We start from the raw sequence: 23,032 nt of genomic DNA, 5'->3' as shown, positions 1-23,032 counted from the left end.
CACTATCCTGTGAAGTATATGCTGACACCAAGTCCTGCGCCGCTGATGGTAGAGCCATATTGATCCAAGCCCAATTAAAGACAACCATACACACAATGTTACAACCTCCTGAACTATAATTACAAAAGAAACACCTTTCCAAAATCACTTATCCTGTTGGTTGCAGAAAATTGTGTGGAGGACCAGAATACAAAAGCTAATGATTTTCTCTCTCTCTCTCTCTCTCTCTCTCTCTCTCTCCCCACCATGCCTAAATATGTTTCCCACCCATCTACAACAAATTAAGTTCCCCTCAAAGTAAATTTCAAGCTTGGCTGCTTTTGTAGGGTAACTCACTTTTCATTAATTTTTTCTTTTTCACCCCAAAATGATGTACTGTATCGTTTGCGTTTCTCCATTCCCACCATTTTCCCACCAACTCAGTCCCTAAATTTAGTTCCAGGCTTCCAGCAACATAAGGGTATATCACTCTTTTAGCTTATTAAAACACGCTCTAAGAAACAAGCTTATTTTTCGATTAGTGTCTCACTTCCTAGCCAGCTGTAAGCAAATGGATAACATAAAAGAGGAAGATCTTGTGTGCACCAAGGTGGACCATTATATCTGGAAAGGCTATTTATTAGCATTTCTATTTATTTCATTGGCTGTTGCTCCGATGTGCTGCTAAGAAAGCGATATGTGTTTATCTGTGTTCTTATGGCCATTCAGGGTCCACTCTTTTTTATCACCACTTTTCAGCCCTTCTGACCCAAAGCTGACAGCTGAAAACCTTGCGAGATTTCAGGATCTGTGCGTTCAAGACCAACAGCACCGGAGAAGGGCAGCCGGGCCCCGGCCCCGCTTAAACCCGACAGAGTTAAGTGAAATATACGAACCCACGCTGTGAGATAACCCCGTGTCAATAAATCCCCCTCTCCTAACCAGATCCATCTGCCGACCTCTGCATAACAAACAGCTCACAAAGCACTTCCAAAATATTGAAACAGAGTTAAGCCCTCAAGGTGCGAGCCATTTCAATTTCAAAAAATAAATATGATCTCTGACTAAGCAAACCTTGCATTACAATGAGAATCGTTTTACTGTTTCGGGAAGATGAAGAAGGTCTGTCAGCCGATGAAGAGTTTGCAGTGAGATGACTGAAAGCCCACTGTATCTGTGGTCATATTTATATACCTCTCCAATATAAGGCTGGTCTGCGATTCTCTATGATCTTATTACGGCCTCAAGAAAACAATATTCTGCTGTACTTTTTTTCTCTCTCTCTTTCTTTTCACTCCATTCTCGCTTTATTATGGTTCTCCATATCATCTACGATTCCTCCGCTGCTGATATGGGAGTCTCAATATGCAATAAAGCAGCAGGATTGTCTCCTGAAGGGACCATTGGTCTCGATAAAAGTGCGTCTCGATAAAACGGGGTCGCATCAAACTCTTTATCTTCAATCTAATGTAAAATAACCGCTCTGGAGTCAAGTGCAGGTCACGGCTTATCCGTGGCCCAATCCAGAGTCAGATTTGTTAAAAGAGAGCATTCACACTGTTAGGTGCGAATGGAAAAGACAGGTTTCATTTGACGGGTAGAGAGATGGTTTGAGAGGTCAAACCCCAGCAGTGAAATGCCATTAGGCTTACAGTAAGCAATTCATATAGATAGAAACATTGTAGTGAGATATCAAACAGATTAAACACATCCCAGCTTGAACATTAGTTGTGGACATGTCCTGCATGTTTGCATTATATTGTATTGTAGTGGGAATATCCAAACGTCACCATATACAGTACTGTGCAAAAGCCACCACCACCAGCTTTGTTGTTTTAGCAAAGTTTTAATGTCCATCCATATTTATTTTTCACTCTTTTATTAAGATACAACCGAAAATACAGGAAATATGTACACAAAATTCAAAACAAAACAATTTTCGAATCTAAATGTCTTCTTTAGGCATCAGTCAGTATTTAGTGTGACCTCTCTTGGCACCAAACACATCTTGAGCTTTTTTGAGGAGACTAAAGCCCTGAAGTGATTTGATTCGAATTAGGATTTAAAGCGGAATTCCACCCTAAAACAACATTATGCTCCAACACTATATTTCATCACATATATGTAGTTGATTGTGCTGCCATCAAATGTACTAACTCCACATCAAAAATTAAAGATTTTAACTGCTACAGTAACGGTGATTTGACGGGTCATCAAATCACCAGAGAAAAATGCACGACTACATAATTCTGAACGTTCTAAATGGGGGCGGTTGTTGAGGCGAGATGATTGACAGTAGATGATAACGTAATTTGATTGACAGGACAGCTGCTCAGGATGAGCTAACGTTAGCTTGCTTTGCTCGTTTTCATAATAACAACAACATGATAATAACTTTCTACGTAGTATTTAAACCGTAGGTACACAAAACAACTAAGCCAAATGAATTTTTTTTAGATATTTTTACCATTTTACATTACCTGAGTCAGCAGAAAAACTGGGCTGAAAACAGTCCTCGAAATCTTCCTGACGACAGTGCTCGCTGCATATTCAAATTTTCCAGTAATCTGTTAGTGGTGTGTCAGCTGAGGGTCGCGTTGATGTAAAAACTCCCGGTGGCCTTAATTTGTTGTCCTTACATCCACATACTGCACAGGTTCTAGTCATCTTTTATCGAGTTTTTTTTGTGATTTCTTGTTTGGTTGGGTTCTTCTGCCGGCTAACTTCAAGTTGACTCGAGTTGATTTGAGAGCAGGTTGAGCGGTTAAAGAAGTTATTAGGCTTGTTCAACTTCATGCGGCGCCGCAAGAATAGACAGCCGGATGACGTCAAAGTAACGCGAGAGTGATTCGCGAAATCATACGGAGGAGTTTGCTTTTAAATCGCTCTAGCGCAGTGCTTCTCAATTATATTCTGTCACGGCCCCCCTAGGAAGAAGTAAACATTTCGCGCCCCCCCAACTCTCCGCCATGACTGTAAATAGTATAATTTGTCTATAAAATTGCACATCTGCAAAACATTGTATCCTTATTAACATTAAAGAAAACACAAAAAAAGAAATATCGATCAACTTACAACTAAGAATAACTTTATTAACATTGTTTTTTAGTCTGTAACAGAAAAGACTTAAAAATGCATAAATTTGCCGGAAATAAAAAAAAATCAATACTTATTTAAAGTATAATCTTTTTTGACCATTTGATACTTAAAAAATTCAATTAAATATAATCAATAAATAATAATAAAAAAACTCAAGCGGCTTATCAGCGTGATTGGGGTGTAATGTCTTTAAGTGACGGTGCAAAAAAAAAATCACTTCCTGAAAAAGTATTTTCCGCAGGGTCTCGCGCGCCCCCCCTGGTGTCGCTTCGAGCCCCCCCTGGGGGTCCCGCCCCACTATTTGAGAAGCACTGCTCTAGCGGAACCTTGATGTCATCCGGCTGTCGGTTCTTGCGACGCTGCATGAAGTCAAACAAACCTTAAGGCTGCATCGGTCATTAGTGGGTGGAACTAATGACTCAGTTTCGCGCAGTGCATTCTGGTTAATTGAGTCCATCAAAGACCGTTACGAAAATTCCGCCTCAACACACTATCAATCTAATCATCTAAATCGTGAAAATTTCTTTGTTTTTTCGCATGTAAAATGCAAAATGGAAATAAATTACTCGTGATAACAGGCTAAAATGTCTAAAGTTGAATTCCACTTTAATTTTATTTAGGTTTAAGAGATCCTGCAGCTGCCTGCTATTTTTAAGTGGAAGGGGAGTTTACCCTAAATACTTGACACTTCAGCTTATACCTTTATACTGTTTTTAATACTACATACACATTACCTGTATTTTCTGGTTGTATTCTAATAAAGAAACTGAAAAATATTATATATGATCACTATACAATTGCAAAAGCAACAAATCTAATAGTAGCATGGTAAGACTTTTGCACAGTACAGTACTGCTTATCATACGTTTAAATGGCACTGTCACATTGTCGAATGAGAGGACATGAAATACATATGTTTGTTTGATTGATTGTCAAGCCATACAGCCATACATTACAGTATTAGAGGGGTTAACTTTGTTGTTAGCCGAACCCCCTTGACCTAAATCTCAAAGTAACCCCTGAAATTTTAAGTAAATATTTTTAATAATTAAAAAATACATATAAGTAATATTTTACATAGTTATTGTTATTGTTACCCGTTATTGGACCGTTATCTTGTCATTTTCTATTATTGGTGCATAAAGCTTTTTTGCGTGAGTTTTTAGTTTTCTGATAAATTGTAACATTGTGTAATGGTTGAATGACATGCAAAATAAACAAATAATATATATATATATATATATATATATATATATATATATATATATATATATATATATATATTTTTTTTTTTTTTGCTAATGTTTTATTTCTTTTTTTCAATTGTAGAATTATTAATTTACATTTTATGATTTATTTAATATTTATTTATAAATATTTATTTTTTAAATTATATAAATAAATTAAAGATATATTTTGCTAGTGTTTTAGTTGCTAATGTTTTATATCTTTTTTTAAATTGTAAAATTATTTATTTAAATTTTATGATTTAATTAATATATAATATATGAAGAGTTTGGTTCCAAAACAAGATAACTCAGTTTTTTTAAAATTTCTCAAAACATGTTTATTATTATTTTATCATGTTTTTATTGTGTTTTATAAAACGTTTAGTTCCAATCCTTGATTCTGATTGGTCAATAGGTGTGCTTTATTCACGATAAAACACTGCTATGACCGCTTCACCCAACGGTTCTATTTAATATCACTGCGCCATTCAGCCATTACTTATTCACGATACAGCACAGCCTCTCGTACCTTATTGCTTACTTATGGTGCTACTTAGCTGTATTTTTTAGTTATGAAGGCTTAAATCAAAACAAAATGCAGTTTCATTGATATTAATTGGAATGCACAATCAAAAATGTAGATTTTTTTTACAAATTTTAAAAATGAAGTTATCTCATTTTGGAACCAAGCTCTTTATATATACTAATAATTATATAAAATGAAATATATGATTGATTTGTTTTATCAGCTCACGAACCCATGCAACTCCTCTATTTTCCAGCTCCCCTAGAGTTAAACAATTGGAACTACACTCTCATTCCTGCGTAATAATCAAGGACTTTGCAGCCATACCATGGCTGCAGCAGGTGCAATGATATAACGCAGCGCCCGAAAATAGCCCCCGTGGTAACTTTCAATAGAAGGGGACTATTTTCGGGCACTGCGTAATATAATTTTTTTGCAGAAGCTAAACTATAAAACAACGCTACCCATTTTAGCCTTGTGGATCAAATATTTGCTCAGTTCATTGTGTGAACCACAAAACCTGCATAAACCTTTTGAATTTAATACATAATGCTCTACTTCAAAGCACTGTGGGAAGTCTCAAATGGTTAAGTACAGTGTTGATAATGAAGTGCTTTAAATCTAAAAAAAAAAATTCTATACAAATTACAAATTGCATTTAGTCTGCATGATTTGACCTAGCAAACCACAGCCTCAATCTGAGCACCACATCACAGCAACCCCTAGGTCAGTGGTTCTCAAACTTTTTAGGCATGCTGCCCCCCTTGTGTATGGTGCATCTCTTCATGGCCCCCCAAAGATAATTTATGACATAAAACATTCCAAAACTTAAAATTAGAATTTACCTAAACACATAAAATGATACAATGTAGTGCTGTTGGTTAGTAGCATTTTTATTCTGAAGTTTAATTACCCAGAATTGATGATAAATTAATGTATTTTATAAAATGTCATTACACTGAGGCACCATCTCATGGCACCCTTTAAGAACCACTGTCCTACATCCTTTGCGATCCCACTCCTGATTCTCCACCCAACACTTTCCTGTCAATTCTCCACTATCCTGTCCAAATAAAGAAAGCCCCTAAAAAGCATAACTTATGTTCTCTAAATAACACCCAGTTAAGAGCAGAATTCATATGGACTGTACACCAGGTGTTCACCAACAAAAAGACATAAAATTTCCCAGAGATGACCAAAAAAATGTTCATTTGAGAGAGACTGATGATAGAATTTTCAGACAGCGTTTGTGAGAGTCGGATAATAAAGTCATTGACAAATAGGGAAAGGCTGGTGAGCTCTTCAGAGGACAATATCTGGCAGCTGGTGGAGAGCTCTTCAAATGACTAAACCTTTTGGACGAGCATTCACAAAAGATTTGACAAATAAACAGCAGCGTAAATGAGAGAGAGAGAGCAATTTCTGCATGTGATGGAGCTGGACTTGATTTCTGCTTTGCAGTCCAGATTTCATGCGATTATCCATCACAGTTTCACAGCTCACGGATTCTGCCTCCTTCTCCGTCTCATACACCTCCCCGTTTCTTCTTCTTCCTCCCTCGATCTCTACGGTCCGACTTTGACCTTCTCTCTTCACGCAAGGCAGATCTGCTATTGATTAAATCTTGGCACGGGGTGTACAAACACGGAGATAAACCAGGACGTAAAGTAAGAGAAAAAGGGAAAGAAAAAGCCAGAGAAGTGTCCATCCCAGGAGCTCTCCATCCTTTATTCCTGCTAACAGGCTCCTAGACAAGATCCCCTACTGTTTTTTCTGTCTGCAGGGGCTCCAGTCACCATTAGAACAACAAAAAATGACCTTGCCCACCTCTTGAACGTTTGGCTGTGGATTCAACACTCTTTTCCTCTCTTCTTCCTCCCCCATCCCTCTTTCTCACAGCCAGGCATCCTTTTTCAGTCTAAAGTGTCCACGATGCCACAGCGTTCACACAGAGAGCAATGACCGCGTATAAATGTGTGGTATGTGACACTCGGGGATCCAATTATTTTAGAAGGTTCTGAAGGTATTTCCAGGCTCTGAGGGAATATGCAGACATTTTCTTTTTTGCTTTTAGAAAATATTCTACATTCTACGTAATGGAGTTTAGCAATGGACTAAAATGATAAAAAACTTTAAGGAATGAACGACCCTGTATCCGAAAGAATCCTGCTGAGGTTCCTGTGGAGTTTTGCGGGCAGTGATTCCATGCGGACCTACAGTAGTTATTCCAGGTGGAATACAACTGCAGGTGATAGAGTCAACTGGGAATTTTGATGTATGTTTGGTATTAAAATATCCTAAATGCTTGCAATCTATAACTTTCGCATTGAAGCACTCCAACATAACCACCATCCTATGTAATAGTGCCCAATATTAAACTCAAACCCCACTTTTTGATATGATAAAGGAAATAATTCATCTCTGTCAACTAAACGTCTGTTTTTGGGATTTATTAAGTGAATTTCATTTTGCCTTCAGCCACCGGATCTTGTGCTGTTGGCTCGTACCGATGAAACATGAGAAATCTAACACTGCTCCAACCCACAGCTCAAGGGTGCAACTTTGAGATGGCCATTAAAGACCCAGTAATCACACACACACATTTCACTCCACCTTGTATTGGTGGAGCTGTTATTAAACTCACTCCTATAACTACTAGCCACTGGTGACAGAGGATAAAAAAGCTTGTGCATGGTAAAAGTGCTTACCACGCACCCTCTGACTATATCCATAAACCTGCACTCCATCAACCCAGAGACGCAAGCCCATTTGACTGCTTAACATTCATCCTTCACAGCTAGCCGGTCAACTCGACTCACATTTTAAAATGCTTAGTCAATTCCAGAAGTGAAAGGGTGATTTTCTTCTATGCTTTTTCTGATTTAAGATCACAAAGAGAGGAGTTGGAGATGGACTGAACATTGCTGGCGGTTGTAGGGTCACACCAACTGTTCACACCATGGGCTTAGAAACTAAAAGTTAGTTTGTGACTAATTCTGGTCATGCTACATTTTAGATGTACATCTACATTTACTGTTTGCTCCTAAAGCAAAACTTTATATGCTAATAGATTGTAGGCTCTGGGTGAAGTAATTTGATAATCATTACTTCATTAAGCAGCTTTCAACAGAAGTTATGTTGTATTTTAGTTTAATCTTCCATGTTTCAAACTTCTTTGTTAACTGTCAGTGGAACTGAAATGTTACTTAAATGCACAATATGTAATGTTTGCTACTAGAGGTCGTCATACAAAACCAAAGTCGCAGCTTGATGATACTTTGGAGAGTGGAATGATGGAAGTTGTAGTCTTTACCTCCACTGCCGCCTGGAAATCAGTCAGATGGAACTCATAAATCATGTTCATGGATTATGTAAACAAAGTTTTATAACCATTATGTTATAACTTCTTACACCCTGAAGCTATTTTGGGGATTTTCGCCTGGATTTGGCCTACCCAACTTCAAAAGCTTCCAATACCCACATGCAGAGGTTTACATACAAAAGTTACATAAATTACATAAAACACTGTTGAAAGTGCTAAACATTGTTGTATTTTAGTGATGAGCGAGTCACTCGAAACTCGGATCATTTAACCCGATCCCTAAAATGACTCGAGAACCATGAGTCCTTAGTGACCATTAACCCGAGTCAGTTGAGTCCTCTCAGATTTTGCTTTAAAAATGAGAAATTGGATCAAACACAAAGCTCTTCAAATGTTTACAACAGAATTACAACACATAACTCTACATAAGCTGCCATATGTTCTATAACTTGCAACAACGAGTTAATTTACATCACCAAATGTCGACTTGGGGTACAGAGTGAGCCAAAAGCTCACTCGTAATTTTCTGCAGCTCCGAGTCCGAGTACAAAGGGATGCGTGCGCGCGACAATGAGTTGGTCGGCGGCTCGGGATTCACACAGAGAGTGACTCAACTCATAGAGCTTGAATCCTGGACTAGGAGGAACGAGCCTTGCTCGTGTTATTAACCCACTGACTCATGTAAGCTAATCTGTTGCAATATTTGACTGGCACAATGTTTTGGGTAGAAGCTGCAAATGTTTAAAAATTTTAAATATGAGGACTGTTGCAGCAGTGCTGATGTAAAGATCCGCCACCGACGGACGTTCACGGCTCCTCTTGTTGACTGAGTCACTCAGAGTGACGTGAGTGGTTCACTCACAGGACCCGTGCAGGAGCGGGCGAGCGGCTCTGTCTGGGACTCACTCACAAGATCATGTTCTTGCGCGGATGAGTGACTGTGTGGCTGCATTAACGGAAGCCTATCGTGGATCTTGTAAGTCAATCGGAAACAGGACACGTTCCTCTCACGTCCCAATTCAACAAAGCCTCACATCTTTTAAACGTGGTGTTGATATATTTGTCGTTATGAAATGAAACTAAACACACACACCGAACTTTTACAATTATGTTATTGATAATGTTACCACGCATGCTTTTTTTTACAAGTTCCTCAGGTCACATGAGCCCTTTTTTGCGAGCAGAGGAGTCGTAGACTCGTAACTTAGCTGCATGCGTGATCTGAGTTGCTTGGTTGCATTAGTATTAGCGATTGGAACTGGGAGATTTTGACCAAGTGATTCAAGTGACTCAAGTGACTCGCACAACCCGGATCATATTAGTGAGTGACTCAGAATAACCCGAATCCTTAAAAAGATCCGGGTTGACCATCACTATTGTATTTGATGTCAGTCCTCTAATAAACACAAAAATAAATAGGCGCTTTTTGATGTTTTTTTTTCTAAAGTTTTTATTTGAAAGTGTATAACTCTGGCCCTGAGTGCCTCAGCTACCTGCAGATTGTCAGCTTACAGAGGAAAAAATATTTTTTTCTCTATCATAATCTATGCAAAAGATATTTTACTCCAACTGAAGGGAGGAATAATACCCTTTTTGTATACAATTTCTGCCTAAAAACATTTGAAGTGTCCCCATAACCACATACAGTGGAATAAATGCAATTTCTTTATATAATTTTAAAGAAAACCCTTTGAAGTTACATAAAAAGCTGCTGTTTGTGACAAATATTGTTATTTATGTTGTTTTTTATATGATGAAACACCAACTTTTCTTTTTTTATGTTGTAAACAGTGTCTTTTATAGTGTATAACTCTGGTTCTGTGTGCTCTAGCAGACTGCAGACAGTTCTGGTTGTTAGCAGCAGCAGACAGTAAACACCCCCAAAAAAGAATGATCTCTTTAGCATGTAGCATTCAAAAGTTATTCTTATTTTACTGAAGGGTTTTAAAATACATTTTTCATATAAATATAATTTTTTTGTTTTGCACATATAATAAATAGCAAGGGATTATTCATGCATACAACCAAAGAAAATGCTGTGAATGGACTCATTGTTTAGAGTAAGACCTAAGAGAAAAGATGGTGTATCATTTGTGGCTATCAGTGCTATCTGAGGCAGTTCACGCTCAAGTTTCACATACATTTACAAAAGACAATTTTTTACCTCATTATTAATTGGACGACTGTTGGATATGTGTTGATAATAGAACAAAAATAACGCTGAGAATCAGAGCTTTCATTTGATATAAGACTTGCCCATATTTGTCATATTTGAAAAATATGAAATATGAGAATATTAAATTATATAAAAAATATGGGGGGGGGTGATAGTGTAAATTAAGTGTAAATAACTTTCTTACAGTAAATGATATGTCAAAGTGATGCATATCTGCAGAAAGTAGAGACTCTAAGCTTTCAAACAGTATCTCATATGTGTTACTGGGGTCCGTGACAGACCATTAAAGATTAAAAGAATATTTTATATTAAGTCAAAATACGAAATTTTGGACCCGGGACAGGGTCCTAGGGTTTAAGAGGATAACTAGGGCTGTCAATCGATTAAAATATTTTATCTAGATTAATCGCATGATTGTCATGAGTTAACTCGTGATTAATCGCAAATTAATCGCACATTTGAATCTGTTCTAAATCTACCTTAATTTAACACTTTTCAAGAACTCCAATCAACATGGGTGTGGACAAATATAGATGCTTTATGCAAGTGTTTACACCAGCCTGTTTGCATTTTCGACAGACCCATCAGCCATTGTTTTGTATATGAGTTTTCCTTTCAGAAGACCCTTTTCTTTCTTCATTTCTGTTTGCTGCTGAATCATTTGTGATTTTTTTCTGTTTGCTGCTGAAACATTTGACTCGTGGTGGCAAATTGAGTTGGAATGGTTCAAGAAACTGACCCAGTCGATCAATTTAAGTCTAAACTAAAGACATTTTTCTTTAACAAAAAATTCACATAATTTGTCTAGTAAATGTATTTATCACGCAATAGTTAGCTTGTCCAGAAAAAAGCATTCACATTACTCGTCTGGGTAATATACTTATGCCGCAATAGTTCGCCTGTCTGGAAACAAACGGATATTAAACCACAATACTGTATAACACTTTTATTACATGTGAACGGCCCCTACGCTAATAGGATTTTGTTTCTCTCTCTCCCTTTTCTCATCCTCTATCCCGAGGACAATGAGACAAACAGAGTTCCTGCCGCGAGACTGCCGCGAAATGTTGATTCATACCAAAATGCTTTTTTGAATACGTACGTATTCAAAAAAGCATTTTGGTATGAATCAACATTTGCATACAGAAGATATAAGCATGTAAAGCGAACAGTTTAGCATGTGTGCTTAAAAAGTCTAGAATTTTTATGATATTATTCTACACTACACAAGGAATAATATAGATTTTTTTCCCAAAAAACTTCTTGCATAAAATAGATTTAAGCACTTTCAATGACTTGTATATATGTATGTATATTTTCAAAACTTCCCATGGCTATTTTCCCTTCAGATTCACAAACTTTCAAGGATTTCAAGGACCCGGAAACTCATTCAAAAACTACTGAAAGGGAACCAATGTGTTTGTGTTTCCCCTATATTTCTATTTCGAAAAAATGCTGGGTCTTGAGATTACCTGTTGAGTGAATAAGTTTGGAAGCCCCTGACATACAATACACAAGCAAGATTTATCAAGTATACTTGATGCCTACATCTCTCAATTGCACATATTGTATGTCCTCTTAAATATAAACAAATGTAAATGTCAACATTGTACTTTACATATGTTTAAAAGATTCAATTCTGTTGGGTTAAACATACTGCATACTCAATAATAATCCAGTTCGTGTCTAATTTCACTCTAACCCTTTCCATAATTATTATATGCAGGTTTCCGCTTCAACTAAGTTTAATGAGGCAACACACAAATATTGTGTACTGCATAAATTGTATTTTAGTACCCATTTAAACTGTATCACAACTTGGCAAAGCTGTAATTTACACACACACACAGACAAACAGCTGGTGCGGGCGGCCCCTGGAGTTTTACAGAGCTCCTCTGAAGGCTGCGGTCCCCGTGGAGGAGACGCGTCTGCATCTCACGTTTGAACAACAGGAAACCTCAAAGATGAGAAGATGAAGAAGAACAACAGATCAGCCGTCAGCGGCCCCGAGTCTTCTCTGTAACAACCATCTCACATCACAGAGTGAGGTGTGCGAGAGAGTAAACCATAAAAAAATATACAGGAAAGCAGATATTTACTTTGGGAATGTGTGCGAAAAGAGACTGACAAGGGATTTATCCACTGGGATAAAGGCCTTTTCCACTAGTCATAGATTTATATGATCTCGTCAATCTTTTTCTCCCACTCGCTGGAATGGTGAAACGGACCTTATTGGACAACGGTAGCACTAAACAACGGTAACCGCAGCCACTTCGCGGCAGTCTCGCTTGAGGCCGTTCCCTATGGAAACTTAATGTGCCATAAAACAGGCAGAGAGAGAAAAGTCTGCTTGTAAAATCTCTAGGTGGGTTTTGAAAGCACAACATTCTGTTGAGTCCAAACATACAAATCAAACTGATCCTTGCAAATGCACTGCAAACAGTACGAAAGTACAATGCCATAAACAGATTATGAATTATATGAGTTTCCGACGGCTCTCAGTCTTGCTAAAGTGTTTCTATGGCCAACTCAATGTAAGACTAAAGAAAGAACAATTCTGCTTATATACATACCAGCATTGCACTTGGTGGGACTAAATGAACATAATTAACTTTAGTATTTATGTCATTTAAAATTTCATTGTATGTTAATAATTACAGAATAAGTTCACTGTTACAGATATTGTATTTACTTAAACAATGAAGTAAACATCACTTAATATTTGCCCATACACTTTTAAAAAATCTTTATTTAACTTTTAAGCTTATAAAATCCATTAAACTAAAACATTCAATTGAACTGAACTTACAATTATTAGTACATGTTGTAAGGAATACCCATAATGGCTGAATATTATGATTATTTATGCTTTTTTACAGAATAAGATAAGAATTTTGTTATGAGGCCAAACAAAAACTTGTGCGATGTGATGTTTTGCACAGTTTGCTGTCAGTTTCCAGAGCGCAGCTTATGAGAAAAGCTGTAAGGACATACTGTGCATGGTCTCTTAAAAGGTTGCCAATAACCCTTCATCTGGTCCACTGAGCTTAATAACTAGACGAATTAATAAAGAAAATTTTAAGTGCATCGAGAGACATATCAAAAAAAGCATATTAATAACACGGTTTTATTAAAATTGGTTCGTTATCTTCCTTACAACAAGATTCCTTTGATATGAGTTCTCCATTTCTGATATAGCTGGAACTACTGACCCTGATAAGTCAGCAGTGTACATGTATACAATTAGACACTGAAATCTTTTTTGGTGGGGCCAGTGAAAATTTTGGCAGGGGAAAACCCTGAACCACTGGCCCGACCAGGCCAATATATAAAATTCTTCGTGATGAGCCCTGATGACTGCTAGTCAGTCATGAAATTTGTGTTATAATGCCATTATAAAACTAAAAGTAACTTGGTTAAAGGAACAATATGTAAGAAATGTATATCAATTAATCATAAAATGGCCCTGATATGTCACTAGACATTAAGAAATCATTTTCATTTCAAATACTTATATCTATGACAACAGTGGTCCGGCCAGGATATTGTCATTTAAAAAGTGGAGTTGCAGCCCTCAACTGATGTTTATGTTGCCATATTGTGTATTGGCCACTAGTTGTGTGGTTGCAGCACCAGTTTTAGCCACAAGTTTTGTGATTGTAGTACCAGTTTTGACCACAATCCTACAAACTGTTCCTTTTTACTAAATTAAGATGCTAGAGAGAGCAACTGATATGACTAATTATTTCAAGTTAAATCAGCTTAAAATTCGGTTTACTGAACTTGCTGAAAAAAGTTGAAATTACTAGAAATGTACTTAGTTGTTTTAGTTCACATTACTTATTTTTTTAGGGCAACAACTTTCCTCCAACTTGTCTGGGTTTACAGTGTGTATTAAAAGCGGTTTCATTTATTTGTAGTTTGTTTTATGGTAAAAATGTTAAAAATTTTTGAGGGTATTTTATTTGTTGAAGTAACTTAGAACTTACTATAAGTTATCTTGATGAGTTGTTATAACATATAAATTGAGGTTCACATTTTTCAACTATATTTTATAAGTTGTAGCAACTCATCTCTTTTCAAGATAGATAATATTAGACATAACTTGTAAATCTCAGTTGATTCAACAAAACATTTAAGGCAGTATTATACTCAGTCCCTGTGTTGTAGAAGCTATAGGCTAAGTCCAATGTTCTTCATCCTTTAATCTTATCTTTCCTCGTATCTACACTAAATTGTTACAACAACTACCTTACTTAGTATTAAGGCAGTAAATTAGGAGTTTACTATTATGATAATAGTGAATATGTGTTCCAGAAGTGAAGTATTATTCACATTTTATATGTGTGTCATTGTAGGCATGCTAATGTGACCTTGGGTTAACATGGCACATATTTGCTTGTTTGATGACCAATAAATAATGCATTATGTAAACAATAAATAATCCAAAAGCTTTTATCAGTAATTTATGTCTTAGCATTTCTTTTTCAAAATCTAAAAAAATTGATTTCAAAAAGGTCTAAATGAGATTTTAAATCTTAGATATTGTTTTCAATAAAGACTTTGAATGACAGTCTAAAGTTTTAAATTATGAATTGACATGTAATTACTAATGTTAAGAGACACAACAGAGAGAGAGAGAGAGAGAGAGAGAGAGAGAGAGAGAAAAAGGGGGGAAATGATGTTGAGAGAGTGTTGGTCAAGCCCTCAGGCTGTATCCAGTCTGTCTGCTTGTCTATGAGATTGTGCTCTTTGTTGCAATAAGTGCTCTTGGTAGCCTGTCAGATCCACGACTGTTGCCCTGTCTCTATCTCCCGCTCTACGTTACGAGAGGAATTCAAAACAACAACAACAACCTCCGCAAAGAAGTGGGCTTGGATCACGTGACGGGTCTCTATTGAGATTGACGGGCTCTTTGCCAGCATGACCAGACTCAAGGTTGCATGAGAGAAGAGATGGAAACATGGGAGTATTGTCTAGACAGCAGGTCATCCGAGTCATAACCAGGCCCAGACGGAATATGCCGACTTTTCTGCTCTAATTTCAGGAGAAGAACAGCTAGATGTTAAAATATGTCAAATTAAACTAAAAGCACTATAGATTTAGGAGATAAAAACCTTGCCACAACACTGAATAAACAAACACACAAGAGATGCTGATATGTGTGCAACTGAATGTTCAATTTTAAAGAAACCTACTGAGTATACTGCACGTTGTGGATGCCATGTAGGCACTGCCGTAAAAAAGTACCCATAGACCCCCAGGACCTCTACGTTTATGTAAACTAAACATTTATCCATTTAATGTGTTAATATTTAATTAGATATGGGAATTCTAATTCAAAAAGACTGCACTGCTTGTACTATACATGTATCTGTAAGATACGCTACACCTCTAAATTATGCATATCTGCGCAGAGCGCCGAATGCAGATCTGTGTTTGATCTCTTTTAAATATTCAGATGGCTTGAGCGTTTCACGCTCCTATATGGATAATGGATTTTGATGCGCAGCCTTCAAAACATCTTCATTCTCCATTTGCACAAACTCGCTGATGCAAACTCGCCATTCAGAACGAGCTGATGGTAGAAGAAGCTTCCATGCATAATCATCCATCATAAGGAGTAACTGTCACAAACTGCCATGCTTGCCGGTCTTGAGACAACTTTGATGACTAAAGATCCAATAAACAAATGTGATGATTGCTGTTCAACATGACAGTCGGGTTAGGGGTCTGAGTGTTATATGTGTACGTCCATACGTGCTTGCTTATCTGGGGTTGTCCAGACGAACATGTCATCAAATGGGTCTTTTAAAATTGGTTCATAGCCCCAACAAACATCAATACACTAACCTAACAAAACCTGATTTGGTGTTTGTAGGGCAGCGAGTCACAAATCGCATTTCCTGCATTTTGCATCGCATCGTAACGTTCGTCCTTAATGTGTTCCTCACCAAATGGGAGAGTTTTACAAGAAGAGTTTGACCCGGTGGGGCGAAGGATTAACTGAGCAAAAGAGGTAATTGAGATGTACTAAACGTCTTTTTGCTTGCCTCATTGAAATTAAAAGATATGAGAGACACGAGAAAATAATCCCAGTATTACACAAAATCCAGACTTCAGCTGTGCTCTTCCTAATGTGTGTGGCATGTGTGTGTTAAATTCCTCACAAGGCCTTTAAGTACATCACGTCTTTCTTACACCAGTGAGTGTTTTACTACTGCAGTCCAAGCTGTTGTAGCCTCATCCTGCTCTCTCTCTCTCTCTTATTCTTTTTCTCTCCTTCATCTCTGCAGGTCATTAAGAGTGTTGTACTGCCACATACCCAAGAACAGAGGACATAAAAAGACAAATAAGGCCATAAAACGCCCCTATGCCCATGCATACAAATACATTCTCTCTCTCTTTCTCTCTCGATGCCTCTCGCTCACTCTCCTTTTCTCCCCGCCCGATACTTTCACTCTTGTTTTATTCCTGACTGCTATACGAACTATAAAAGTCTTGCATAAGGAGGCTTATTCTACATTCTAATGAAATGGTGGGGGAGGCACCATGGCCAAAAAAACCTTTGGAGACTTAAGCCTGGAGTATAGTCTGTTTTAACGTGTATGCGCACGGTCAAACGCACAGCCTTGAAGAGTATAGTTTATTTGATTCGTACGTGTACACAGATGTTCAACGCATGCGCATTGCGACAAAATGCAATGCATCTCCTGGGCTACATACTACCATAGTTTCCGGACCATAAGCCACACTGGAGTATAAGCTGCATCATTCAAAAAAGTCATTAAGACAAAAAAACATATATAATTCACAGTTGACTATACGTCGCATTTATTTAGAAAATGATTTCACAAAATCCAAGCTGTAGAAAAGACATTTAATCTGGAAAGGTGAGATATTCAACTAAACAATAACAGACAGAACAGCAGGCTGAATGGATGTCTGTACGTTAAAGTAATATTATCAGTTATTTAAATGATAAACCATAGCATACAGAACTTACCTGGAAGGTTGAATAGGCTAAATTAACTGAACAAGCCAACTAGTTTTAAGTTTGCATACTCGTCATTCCACATTACTGAATCCATTGAATTATATAAATACAGAAGCAGCATATGGCGGACTCTCGCGGCTGTAGACGGTAATGTTGTCTCTTGCCTCATAAATGTCAAAATTAATTCATACTGACTTACAAGGCCCACCTGACTATAAGACACAGCACCAACCAAGTTATGAAAAAAAAAACAGGGCTTATAGATCGAAAAATATGGTACATAGACCTGTTGGTGCATGCACAAACTATGCGTACAATGTACGCGGGGTTTTAAAAATCTGCCGGTATGGTAAAAGTACTCTTCGGATGATGAAAACCTTACTGTACGCTTAAAAATGGACCATACTTTGGCCTTTAGGCCACATGTAGAAATGTATGAATGTCATTGCATTACATAAAAAAAACCATCAAAGTCACAATCTGAGCTCTTCGAATGTACACATAACAGACAATTAACTCTTTCCCTGCCATTGACGACTTAACTCGTCAATTAAGAGAAAACGCTTCCCTGCCAATGACGAGTATTTCTGGCTTTCCGCAATACCGCTATTATCCATTTCAGGCACTTCCGCAACTTATAAAACCAGGAAGTATCGCTGTATGTCCATGTAAGTTTTGAGGATCGTTCTGCATCTGATCTCTATCAATAGTCCTTCACAAAAACGGAATTATCTCAGCTTTTTGCTCAAAATTTGGTGTTTTTGAAGAAACCTACCCATATTTGAGAGGTGATAACAAGAGTAAACTAATCAATGTAGGATGAAACGGGGTTTTTTTTAAAGCAGAGGGTCTGTTCTTTTATTTGATATATTGTATGTTTATATATTTTAAGAAAAACATTTTCTGGAAGGCATTAAACTTTTGTGAAAATCATGAAAAATTCTGGCGCTGGCTGGCATCTTTACACTGGTGAAAAAACGCTGGTGGGGCAAGAGTAAATGGAAATGTAAAGCTGACAAATAGTAAAAAGTAAATATTATACACAAATATAAGGATATACAGTATACATATACACACATATATGTGTGTGTGTGTGTGTGTGTGTGTGTGTGTGTGTGTGTGTGTGTGTGTGTGTGTGTGTGTGTGTGTGTGTGTGTGTGTGTACCTGGTAATTATCACGTTGTGGGGACCAATTGTCCCAACAAAGATAGGAATACCAGTATTTTTGTGACCTTGTGGGGACATTTTGATGTCCCCATGAGGAAACAAGCTTATAAATCAAACAGAATGATGTTTCTTGAAAATGTGAAGTAGTAGAAGGGTTTCTGTGATGGTTGGGGTTAGGGAATGGGGTAGGTTAGGGGAATAGAATATACAGTTTGTACCGTATAAAATGCATTACGCCTATGGAATGTCCCCACAAAACATTGAAACCAGAATGTTTGTGTGTGTGTGTGTGTATTTGCACCGAATCCAGGATTCGGATTCGGCCGAGAACTGGGCTTTTTGACGGGGTTCGGGTTCGGCCGAATGCTAGATTTTTTTTCCACTGAACCCTAGGCTTGCGCTACGCTGGTCGAAGTCACGCGGCTGTTGACTACACACATCGGGTGCTGACGTGGAGATAAGCTTTTTCTTTCGTGAGCTTAGGAGCGGTTCACATTTCGCGGACGCACCTTAAAAACAAGCATGTCGCACCGCATCGCTTTCATTTGGCATAGGCTTATGGTAATTGTCAAAATAGTTTTTCCCACTTGTTATCCTGGCATAATGTTGGTCGACGTTTGGTCGATATATATATATTTAAGCAATATCGCTCGAGTAGGAGTGTGATATAGCTCTATATCATCACGGCTGTGATTACGCCAGAGGCACGCGGCCGTTGGCCGCGTGCCGGAGGCAGTCACACCCCTGATGATGTAGAGCTGTATCACACGACTCCGAGAGCGATATTGCTTTTATACAACAGAACTACTTCTTCCGCCACGGATTTGAGGGCGGCCAGAATGACCGGTAACACTTTCGGCTGCTTTGAATCTCATAATAACTGTAACGTAACATCCAAGAGCGCTGATCTTTGACGGAATAATAACTTCCGATTGGGGATTCACAGACTGATTTATGAGCTAGTGAACTAATGAGACACACGGAGAGTGTTTAAAAACAGGGCGTCTGTGTTTTTCCATTCAGAGATGAGCCTGTTTAGGACCTCCATTCACTAGGTGGTGGAATGACACGAAAGGTGAAGCGGTTACTGTGCCGTTACACAGTATATATATACAGTCTTGTTCAAAATAATAGCAGTACAATGTGACTAACCAGAATAATCAAGGTTTTTAGTATATTTTTTATTGCTACGTGGCAAACAAGTTACCAGTAGGTTCAGTAGATTCTCAGAAAACAAACAAGACCCAGCACTCACGACATGCACGCTCCCAAGGCTGCGCAATGGGGGTATAAGTTGAAAGGGGTGTGTTCAAAAAAATAGCAGTGTCTACCTTTGACTGTACAAACTCAAAACTATTTTGTACAAACATTTTTTTTTCTGGGATTTAGCAATCCTGTGAATCACTAAACTAATATTTAGTTGTATGACCACAGTTTTTTAAAACTGCTTGACATCTGTGTGGCATGTAGTCAACCAACTTGTGGCACCTCTCAGATGTTATTCCACTCCATGATTCTTTAACAACATTCCACAATTCATTCACATTTCTTGGTGAAACAGCATTTTTGATATCACCCCACAAGTTCTCAATTGGATTAAGGTCTGGAGATTGGGCTGGCCACTCCATAACATTAATTTTGTTGGTTTGGAACCAAGACTTTGCCCGTTTACTAGTGTGTTTTGGGTCATTGTCTTGTTGAAACAACCATTTCAAGGGCATGTCCTCTTCAGCATAGGGCAACATGACCTCTTCAAGTATTTTAACATATGCAAACTGATCCATGATCCCTGGTATGCGATAAATAGGCCCAACACCATAGTAGGAGAAACATGCCCATATCATGATGCTTGCACCTCCATGCTTCACTGTCCTCACTGTGTACTGTGGCTTGAATTCAGAGTTTGGGGGTCGTCTCACAAACTGCCTGTGGCCCTTGGACCCAAAAAGAACAATTTTACTCTCATCAGTCCACAAAATGTTCCTCCATTTCTCTTTAGCCCAGTTGATGTGTTCTTTGGCAAATTGTAACCTCTTCTGCACATGCCTTTTTTTAACAGAGGGACTTTGCGGGGGATTCTTGAAAATAGATTAGCTTCACCAGACGTCTTCTAACTGTCACAGTACTTACAGGTAACTCCAGACTGTCTTTGATCATCCTGGAGGTGATCATTGGCTGAGCCTTTGCCATTCTGGTTATTCTTCTATCCATTTTGATGGTTGTCTTCCGTTTTCTTCCACGTCTCTCTGGTTTTGCTCTCCATTTTAAGGCATTGGAGATCATTTTAGCTGAACAGCCTATCATTTTTTGCACCTCTTTATAGGTTTTCCCCTCTCCAATCAACTTTTTAATCAAAGTACGCTGTTCTTCTGAACAATGTCTTGAACGACCCATTTTCGTCAGCTTTCGAATGCATGTTCAACAAGTGTTGGCTTCATCCTTAAATAGGGGCCACCTGATTCACACCTGTTTCTTCACAAAATTTATGACCTCAGTGATTGAATGCCACACTGCTATTTTTTTGAACACACCCCTTTCAACTAATTCAACTAATTGCCCAATTGCACAGCCTTAAGAGCGTGCATATCATGAATGCTGGGTCTTGTTTGTTTTCTGAGAATCTACTGAACCTACTGGTAACTTGTTTGCCACGTAGCAATAAAAAATATACTAAAAACCTTGATTATTCTGGTTAGTCACATTGTACTGCTATTTTTTTGAACAAGACTGTATATATATATATATATATATATATATATATATATATATATATATATATATATATATATATATATATATATATATATATATATATATATATATATATATATATATATATATATATATATATATATAGTCTAATACACACACACTTTGGAAACATTTTTCATAGCTGGCCCAATGACAATAACATTTCTATTCGGCTGTCTTGTTTGATAAATTTGTTCATAACGTTTAAACAACTGTACATTTCATTTTTGTTTATTAGATTCCTATCCTGAAACACACTCCCAACCGAGCTAGGCATCATTTCTGCTGGCAGAGAAGAGATTCAGTCCTGAGCAGATCTACTTATGAAGCGCACAGTGTCCTCGTGCCTAAAGCGGTAATAACGTCATCAATAACATGAAGTGATAAGACTTTGATGAATATCATACTCACAGGTAAAACCAAATATTTGATTTGTCCACCAAATGAACATTTCCTCCGAATAAACCTACCTAATGCTAATGTTACAACAGTGTCACTTCGGGTAATTAGCTAAGACAGATTTGGCATTAAACCTATTTAACTTAATGTGGGAAAATCAATTATTAATTACCAAAAAGTTTTAATTTGGGTGTAATCAATAGATCTCTTATTAAAGCGTCTGTTTTTCGTAATCCCATTTTTCAAACTTTAGTTGTTGTGTAAGGTTGCTGTTAGAGCATAAATAATGCCTGCAAAATTAAAAGGCAAGCGATAGCCTATATTTAATTTAACCGAATTTGCTTTTTAAGGACTACAGAGAACATCCGGTTTAGACTACAGCCCTCTACTTCCCGGTTGAATGACGTCAATATAAAAGTTTTTGACAAGAAAGACATCAGCCGGTTTAGGAAAGTAAAAACAGCGGTATAGAGATAAGTAAATTGTGTAAGTAAATTGTTTTTTTACACACAAAACATGAACACATGTTATATTGCAGTGCACCGTAAACACAATCATAGCTTGGAAAACACAGGAAAAATGGGACCTTTAAAGAAAGAAAAGACTAAGAGCAGCATGAAATTAAGGATGGGTGGCATAGTGGATAACACTGTTGTCTCACAGAATGAAGATTCTTAATTCAAGTTTAAGCCAGGAGGTGGTTCTGTGTGGATGCTTTATGTTCGGTTTAAAGAGCACCTATTGTAAGATTCACGTTTTCACATTTCCTTTGGTGTGTAGGTGTGTATTAGTACATGTTTACGATATGCAAAAGGTACAAACCCCAAAGTAAACAATGACGCGAGTTATTGTCTCCAACGTAAATCTCTTTTTTTTGACTACAACAAACACACAGATTGTTGGCAAAAGTTTACTTCCTGGGATTGGTGATGTAGACAAGACCGACATTATCATATATCCTCTGCTAGGTTAGCATTGCATTGTGAGCGAATCTTTCAAACATGGTAAGGAGCGTCACATTTTCGGCTGACGTCAGAGGTATTCAGGCCAATCACAATGTACAGATTACTGTACCTGGCAATTCAGAGACACAGCGCTTTTCAAATCCGTGCGTTTCAGAAAGAGAGTGAAATCTGGAGCTACAAAAATGCACGTTGGAAAATAATGTGCTTTTTTAATTTGGTTTTAACCATAAACCATGCGAATACATTGTATTATACCAAAACCACAAAATAACGTTGTTTTTTTAGCAATGAATAGGTGTTCTTTAATATTTCTAGTATCAATATACTTAAATTATATTTACATAAAGGATTAGTCCATTTTCTTAAAAAAAAAATCCAGATAATTTATTCATCACAATATTTTTTTTGTTCAGTCGAGAAGA

The 23,032-nt window shown here is 37.4% G+C and overlaps 1 protein-coding gene across 2 annotated transcripts in view; it reads right to left on the bottom strand.

The window, feature by feature from the left end:
• agbl4 (AGBL carboxypeptidase 4) overlaps positions 1 to 23,032 on the bottom strand; it is a 524,893-nt gene that overhangs the window by 210,323 nt on the left and 291,538 nt on the right. The gene's annotated exons all lie outside the window — the stretch shown is intronic.

This window comes from Misgurnus anguillicaudatus, chromosome 5, assembly GCF_027580225.2.
Source record: "Misgurnus anguillicaudatus chromosome 5, ASM2758022v2, whole genome shotgun sequence".
Taxonomy (NCBI): Eukaryota; Metazoa; Chordata; class Actinopteri; order Cypriniformes; family Cobitidae; genus Misgurnus; species Misgurnus anguillicaudatus.
Note: the sequence above shows the minus strand (reverse complement) of the source record. Positions and strands in the feature narration are given on the sequence as shown.